This window comes from Python bivittatus, unplaced genomic scaffold (assembly GCF_059951505.1).
Source record: "Python bivittatus isolate LINGU-HERP-01145 unplaced genomic scaffold, Pbiv_v1 ctg000410_np1212, whole genome shotgun sequence".
Classification (NCBI taxonomy): domain Eukaryota; kingdom Metazoa; phylum Chordata; class Lepidosauria; order Squamata; family Pythonidae; genus Python; species Python bivittatus.
Window position 1 is genome coordinate 16,636,349 of NW_028277067.1, and position 7,786 is coordinate 16,644,134.

Genomic DNA, 7,786 nt, shown 5'->3' on the forward strand with positions numbered 1-7,786 from the left:
AATTTAGGGAATTACAATAACTAAAACCTAAAATTTGGCCTGGAAATGAAAGCAGTGCAGATGGTACACACAAGGCCTGAAGAATATTATCAGAAATGGAAATACCAGAAACCTGTCTGGCTACTACACTTTGCACCAGTTATCACTTCCAAACACTCTTCAAGGGCAGCTCCACTCCATCCCCCCTGACTTTGGGAGCCCAAATCCTCCATCTTTCCAAGCAAAATAAAACACCACAAGACAAGACAAGACAAGACAAGACAAGACAAGACAAGACAAGACAAGACAAGACAAGACAAACTAACAAAGAGTGGTGGGAAAGAGCAACAGACACTGAGCCTGAGGGTGAAATTTCCCATTCTAGGCATTGCATTTAATAATGCATCTTCTCTGAATCTAAAATTTCTCTTCTATTTTCTGAATAATTATTAATAATACCACAATGGGAGTGCGGGTGGGCAGGGAATCAACAGACAATGCCCTGCAGAGAGACAAAGGAACTTACCCTTGTATGGAAACACTGTCCATGAACATTCCGTTTGCAGCAATAAGCCAACAAGAATTTATATCTTAGGAAAATTTCCACATCAAGCAGTTTAGAAAGCTCAGGGTGGCTTTTTGTTAAGTTAAAGAGAAAGCTACAAGAAGTGAAAAATGGGGTCAGTAAACATTAATAGCAACAGAAAGGAGACAATGTATTTCATGTTCTTGAAATGTTTTGTTCCAGTAATCTTTAAAAAATCTTGTAAACTTATGATTATAAGATTCTAGCCTTGCAGAAGTCCTTCTGGGTCAGCCATTTGAAATTATGGAGCAAATGAGGAAGAGTTGATTGTCCTTCAGTTCCCATCATGTTTTCTAGCATGACTAATTTCTTTCTTCTGATACCAACTGGAAATAGTGCTTTGGATGACTTAAATGTCAATCTTTTCCAAGATCAATTCTGAATCCATCCATGTTGCTCCTCTACCCAGGTTTAGTTTGCCAGATCTTTTTGCTACCTAACCACTATTCTGCTTCCTTTTTTTTTCTGTCCCTATTTCTCTCCTGCATTAGAGAGATTCTTTAGCTGTTTAGTTCCAGTCATTGATCTCTAGATTAGCCTACTTATGCTTCCTCCATCTCGAACCCCAATCACATCTGCCTGAACATTTTTGCTACCTGAAGCAAAGGATAATGACATCTTCTCCCTTGTATCTCCAAAACCCAACTGGACTTGCAGCTGGATCTTGTTTCAGTGCTGGCAATGCAATGGAATCCTCCAAGAAGGTAATTGAGGAGGTGAGAGAAAGTTTATGAGATGCACAATATTTTATTTTCCTTGGGAAGGAGCTGCTTCAGGTTCAGAAGTGACACTTAGGGGGAACTTCTAAGGCTGTCCTCTGAATACCCATTATCTCACTCTATCTGATGAGAGGGTAAGACCATTTCATTCTGCGCAACAGAGAATGTTACCTGCATTATTTTGCACCGTCTAGCTCCACCAGTTAATGGGAGGGAGGAGAGTGTGGAATCTGTTTTGCATACCTTTCCATGTGTTCATCTTTATGTTCCCTATAAGATTGACATACTTCTGTCTGATTTATGATTTGTTTGGATGGGTGGTCTGGGGGAGCAGGCTTTTCATCATTTTCTAAAAATTGAACGCATGTTGGTCTTTCCACCAGAGGCAATCCACAGCAATGATCAAGCTTAGAAGATATAGTATCTTTGTGTTTACAGATATATTCGGTCAGTTCTATCTGTAAGAAGAGAGAGAGATTGGTCCTTTAAAGACAGGATGTAATTGGAGGAAGTGTGGAGTATCACAAAACCCTTTCTAGGCTTCTTTCCAAAGAAAACGAATAATGGTGAACAAGTACCTCTTCAAAAGTTCTTGCTTTGATAATATGTAATAAGTCTATGTAATCACACAACAACATCAGATATCCTGTATTTCAGATATTCAGAGCATGCCATAAAAACAGAAGCCTTTTTTTTTTTTTACATATGTGCACAATGTTTTATTTATTTATTTATTTATTTTCCTTTGCAAGTGCTTAATCCAAAAAATCAACACCCTTTCTCTTTCTTCCTTGTAGGAGACTGAAACAAAGAGAGAGGTATTGTGCAGATGTTGCTAGAAAGAACAATTAGGTCGACAGAGGTAGAGGGTTGGGAGAAGTCAGTGGTAATATAGTTTATATTTGTTTGTTTGTTTGCTAAGTTTGCATAGCTGTCCATCTCACATATCTGACTCTGATTGGCAGTCAAAGTTCAAAGAAAAACGATCCAACGAAATAATCAAAAACATAACAAGAAAAATCATTTAAAACAAAAACAAAACCATAATCTTCAGGACAGCACACTAGTAATATAGCCACTTTACAGGCTCCATATCCACGTTCATGGATCCCCAGGTAAAGCCTCAGGCTCTTCCAGAAGGCCAGCAAGAGTAGGCCAGTCTGACCTCAGGGGGGATGCTATTCCAAAGGGAGGTGCTATAGCAGAAAAGGCTCTCCTCCTGCATCCTGTCAGATGACATTCCTTCATGGAGAGGACCCACAACATGCCCTTCCTGCCAGATGTGATAGGACAGACAGATGCAATTGGGAAGAGGCAAACCCTCAAATATCCTGGCCCCATGCCATGTAGGGCTACATAGGTCATTACCAGTACCTTGAATTGAACCCAGAAGCAAACTGATAACCAATATAACTCGTACAGCCAGAGGTTTAATGTATGCTGATCTAGGTGCACATATAACTGCTCACAGCACTGCATTTTGTGCCAGTTGAAGCTCCCAAATGCTGTTCAAGGACAGCCCCATGCACAGTGAATTACAGTAATTCATCAGGCAGGTGACCAGGACATGAGTGATGAAGTGTAGGGCCTTCTTGTCCAGGAATGGATGTTGTTGTTGTTGTTGTTCAGTCGTTAAGTCGTGTCCGACTCTTCGTGACCCCATGAACCATATGACGCCAGCACTTCCTGTCCTTCACTGCCTCCCTCAGTAAGCTCAGTTTCATGCTCGTTGCTTCAGTGATGCTATCTAACCATCTCATCCTCTGCCATCCTCTTCTCCTTTTGCCTTCAATCTTTCCCAGCATCAAGGTCTTTTCCAAAGAGTCCTCTCTTCGCATTAGGTGGCCAAAGTATCTGAGCTTGAGCTTCCTTATCAATCCTCCCAATGAGCAATCAGGGTTGATTTCCTTTAAGATTGACTGGTTTGACCTCCTAGCAGTCCAGGGGACTCTTAAGAGTCTTCTCCAGCACCACAGTTCAAAGGCATCAATTCTTTGGTGCTCAGGCTTCTTTATGGTCCAGCTCTCACAGCCATACATTACTACTGGAAAAACCATAGCTTTGACTATGCGGATCTTTGTCGGCAAGGTGACGTCTCTGCTTTTTAATATGCTATCTAGGTTTGCCATAGCTTTCCTCCCAAGGAGCAAGCGTCTTTTAATTTCATGGCTGCAGTCTCCATCTGCGGTGATCTTGGAGCCCAAATAAATGAAGTCTGTTACTGTTTCCATTTCTACCCTTTCTATTCGCCAGGAATTGATGGGTCCAGATGCCATGATCTTAGTTTTTTTAATCTTGAGTTTCAAGCCAGCTTTCGCACTCTCCTCTTTCACCCTCATCAAGAGGCTCTTTAGTTCTTCTTCACTTTCTGCCATTAGTTTGGTATCGTCTGCATTTCTGAGGTTGTTGATGTTTCTCCCTGCAATCTTAATTCTGGCTTGTGATTCTTCCAGCCTGGCATTTCTCATGATGTACTCTGCATATAGGTTAAATAAGCAGGGTGATAGTATACAGCCTTGTCGTACTCCTTTCCCTATTTTGAACCAATCGGTTGTTCCGTGATCGGTTCTAACTGTTGCTTCTTGGCCTGCATACAGATTTCTCAGGAGACAGGTAAGGTGGTCTGGGACCCCCATCTCTTCAAGAATTTGCCACAGTTTTTTGTGATCCACACAATCAAAGGCTTTTGCATAGTCAATGAAGCAGAAGTAGATGTTTTTCTGGAACTCTCGTGCTTTCCCCATGATCCAGCAAATGTTGGCGATTTGATCTCTAGTTCCTCTGCCTCTTCAAAACCCAGCTTGTACATCCGGTAGTTCTCGGGTCACGTACTGCTGAAGCCTAGATTGTAGGATTTTGAGCATAACCTTGCTAGCATGTGAAATGAGTGCAATTGTGCGATAGTTTGAGCATTCTTTGGCATTCCCCTTCTTTGGAAACGGAACGTAAACTGACCTTTTCCAATCCCATGGCCACTTGTTGCGTTTTCCAAACTTGCTGGCATATTCAGTGCAGCACTTTAAGAGCATCATCTTTTAGTATTTTAAATAACTCAGCTGGAATACTGTCATCTCCACTAGCTTTGTTGTTAGCAATGCTTCCTAAGGCCCACTTGACTTCACCCTCTAGGATATCTGGCTCAAGGTCAGTGACCACACCAGCATGGACATCAGGGACATTAAGATCTTTCTTGTATAGTTCTTCTGTGTATTCTTGCCACCTCTTCTTAATCTCTTCTGCTTCTGTTAGGTCCCTGCCTTTTTTGTCCTTTATCATGCCCATCTTTGCACTAAATGTTCCTTTGATATCTCCAATTTTCTTGAAGAGATCTCTAGTCTTCCCCATTCTATTGTTTTCCTCAATTTCTTTGCATTGTTCATTTAAGAAGGCCTTCTTATCTCTCCTTGCTATTCTCTGGAAATCTGCATTCAGTTGCTTATATCTTTCCCTTTCACCCTTGCTTTTCACATTCCTTCTTTCCACAGCTATTTGTAAACCTCATCAGACAGCCATTTTGCTTTCTTGCATTTCTTTTTCCTTGGGATGGTTTTAGTTGCTGCCTCCTGTACAATGTTACAGACCTCCGTCCACAGTTCTTCAGGCACTCTGTCTACCAAATCTAATCCTCTAAATCTATTCATCACCTTCACTGTGTACTCACAAGGAATATGATCTAAGTCATACCTGAGTGGTCTAGTGGTTTTCCCTACATTCTTCAATTTAAGCCTAAATTTTGTAGCAAGAAGCTCATGATCTGAGCCACAGTCAGCTCCTGGTCTTGTTTTTGCTGTCTGTATAGAGCTTCTCCATCTTTGGCTGCAAAGTATGTAATCAATCTGTTTTCGGTATTGACCATCTGGTGATGTCCATGTGTACAGTCGTCTCTTGTGTTGTTGGAAAAGAGTGTTTGTTATGACTAGCTTGTTCTCTTGACAGAACTCTATTAGCCTTTGCCCTGCTTCATTTTGTACTCCAAAGCCAAACTTGCCTGTTATTCCGATTACTCCTTGACTTCCTACTTTAGCATTCCAATCCCCTATGATGAAAAGGACATCTTTTTTTGGTGCTAGTTCTAGAAGGTGTTGTAGGTCTTCATAGAGCCGGTCAACTTCAGCTTCTTCGGCATCAGTGGTTGGGGCATAGACTTGGATTCCTGTGATGTTGAATGTTTTGCCTTGGATACACACTGAGATCATTCTGTTGTTTTTGAGGTTGTACCCATTACTGCCTTTCCCATTCTCTTATTGACTATGAGTGCAACTCCATTTCTTCTAAGGATTTCTTGGCCACAGTAGTAGATATAATGGTCACCTGAATTAAATTCACCAATTCCCATCCATTTCAATTTGCTGATTCCCAAGATGTTGATGTTCAATCTTGTCATCTCATGTTTGACCACATCCAGCTTGCCTTGGTTCATATCTCTTACATTCCAGGTACCTATACAATATTGTTCTTTACAGCATCGGACCTTCTTTTCACTTCCAGATACATCCACAGCTGAACGTCCTTTCGGCTTTGGCCCAGCCACTTCACTTTTTCTGGATCTACTTGGAATTGCCCTCCACTCTTCCCCAGTAGCATATTGGACACCTTCCGACCTGAGGGGCTCAACTTCCAGCGTCATATCTTTTAGCCTTTTATCATTGTCCATGGGGTTTTCTTGGCAAGGATACTGGAGTGGGTTGCCATTTCCTTCTCCAGGGGACCACATTTTGTCAGAACTCTCTGTCATGACCTGTCCGTCTTGGGTGGCCCTGCACGGGATAGCTCATGGCTTCACTGAGTTATGCAAGCCCCTTTGCCACAACAAGGCAGTGATCCATGAAGGGGGGGAATGGATAGAACTGGTTTAGAATCTGAAGGCCTTGCTAGCCACAACTACCACCTGTTCATTGAGCCAGAGTCCTGAGTCCAGAAGTCTTGAGTCGACTCAGTTTTGCCAGGATTGAGCAGAAGCCTGTGATTCCCCACCCAAACCCCAACAGGACATCAACAGCATTGCTTACTTCACCAGGGGCAGAGATATACAGCTATATAATATGCTGATGACTGCTCACACCATGATTACATATGACCTCACCCAGTGGCTTCTAGTTAACATAGTGTTACTAGATCTGAATATAATAATAAAGATAATGATAATAGTAATCTCTTCTCCCACCCCAAAAAAGAGATAATTTGGCCCCAAGCATATTTATTAAGGTGTAGGATTAAAGCTGGAGAGACACATGTTCAAGTCCATCTTCAGGTTATTGGCTCAGTTTCCTCCAGTCACTCTCAATGATAGGGTTGTTTTTGTGGGAAAAATGTGACAAAGCAATGCTATGTATACAACTTTGAGCCTCAGACGAAAAGCAGGATATAAATGTAAATAAACTCTGCCCATTTTAGGTCTTCACCCCACTCAACGAAGCTGCTGCCCTCTTCAGTAGTATAAAGTGGTATCACAACTACCTCCTCCTCCTTCTGTTCCTGCTCCTCCTATTGCCGTAAATTTTATACTACTGCTACCATAAATTTAAATGAGTGAATGCCTTATCCTTTCAAAAGCATTGTTGAATGCTTTTAAAGAACAGTAAAACAACACCAAGAACTTAAATAAGTCAAACAGGCAAAGACAAAGGAGTCCTCTTCTGGGAGCTTTCATATCTATATATTTCATGGTTTGAAGTAGCAGATACGAAATAAATAAATCTTACCCTGTCGAGTAAAGACTCCAGGGTATCCCCCTTACAGTTTTCTTCATGGATGTGTACAATATCTTTAGCAATATGGGCTACGGTTGCCTGGTCAGCATGGGAGAACTTATCGATCGTCTCAACAAATTTCCTGGAAAGAAAATAAAATAAAAGCATTAGAGTTATTTCAAAGTTATTTCCAGAAGAACATGCAATATCATATAATCAAGAAAGGACAGCATAGCTATGATCAATATCAGTATTCCATGTATTCAATCATATCTGTTTCATATCATTTCTGCATCACTTTGTACCAGCCAACATTCTCCTCCATTTTTAAATCCTATCATCCCTATAATTACACAAGGTTGCGGTTTTAATTTATTTCACAATCACATTTGGGGCTTTACGTTTCTTTTCTTGCAGTGTGACACACGGACAGATGCAACTATTTTTCTTTCAATAGCAATAGGTGCTCCCTGTGCATCAGTTCAGCCTTCAGTGAAGGTGTCTTGAGGGAACTCTGCCCATGGCAATTGTTGCAAATGAGGAAAAAGGAGTAAGCAAGGAGATCTGGAAAGACATGCATGAATTGTAAGAGAATCTTGTAACTGTAACTAAGCAGAATCCTCCCCGGTACTAAAAGGAAAGTAAGGTAAAAGACACCACTAAACAAAATTTGAAATACATTCTCAACCATCATGAGCATGTTTTTTTTAAGAACAAAAACAGAGGATTACAGAGTAGATGTTCACAGAGCATAGGTATTTAACAGGAATAGACAATCTTGCTTGGAATTTACCCCAAGGGCATTTCACATA

General features: G+C 41.1%; 1 long non-coding RNA gene across 1 annotated transcript; it reads right to left on the bottom strand.

The window, feature by feature from the left end:
* Positions 1-482: 482 nt before the first annotated feature.
* Positions 483-7,217, bottom strand: LOC148215486 (uncharacterized). Its single transcript, XR_015796656.1, has 3 exons — positions 6,987-7,217; positions 1,528-1,742; positions 483-638 (listed from the first exon to the last, which is right to left on the bottom strand). It is a non-coding gene; the product is annotated as an uncharacterized LOC148215486 (long non-coding RNA).
* Positions 7,218-7,786: the final 569 nt, after the last annotated feature.